Consider the following 758-nt stretch of genomic DNA (forward strand, 5'->3'; position numbering starts at 1 on the left):
CCCCCCCCCCCCCCCCGCCCAGCTCAAATGTCAAACTCCGCCTATGCGTTTATCTGATTTCAGTATTTGAATATTTATAAGGAATGCGAATGTTGTTATTTTTCAGTTTGAGTGAAAACAACCATGCAAACTCCACAGGAACAATGACTGGGATTTAAACCCGGAACCTTGTTGCTGTGAGGCCACAGTGCAATCCACTGGGCCACCATGCCGCCAAAAAAGGAAGCAAAATAAGCCTACCTCACATAACACGATTCAAAGCTGTACAGAATCTGTACCAGGGCTGCAATTGATTCTGTTGTCGATTGATCTGTTGATTATTTTCTTGATTAGTTGTTTGGTCTCTAAAACGTCAGAAAATTGTGAAAAATCTGTGTTTTCCAAAGCACAAGTAGACGTCCACAAGTTTCTTATTTTTTTCAGAGACCTTTACAATTTAGAGTGTTTTCTAGATTGTAAAAATATATATAAAAAGTATTCACATTTAAAGGGTACACGCAAACTTATTGGCACTTTAGGTGATTCACCGTATCCCCCAGAGTTAGACAAGTCGATACTTGGTGTCCAATTCATTAGCAAGGTAAAGTTTACAGCCATGAGCGTTAGCTCTAGCACTGCTCGTTTTATTCTGGGGTGAAAAAGCCTATTTGTGACAGCACCGCCTTACAGGGGATAAATGTAGCCCAAGAACAACTGCAACAGTAGTGACCACCCTTGTCATGGTTTGGGGTTTTTGTTTGGGTTTATTTTTCCCGTTC

The sequence above is a fragment of the Etheostoma spectabile genome, chromosome 6 (genome assembly GCF_008692095.1).
Source record: "Etheostoma spectabile isolate EspeVRDwgs_2016 chromosome 6, UIUC_Espe_1.0, whole genome shotgun sequence".
Taxonomy (NCBI): domain Eukaryota; kingdom Metazoa; phylum Chordata; class Actinopteri; order Perciformes; family Percidae; genus Etheostoma; species Etheostoma spectabile.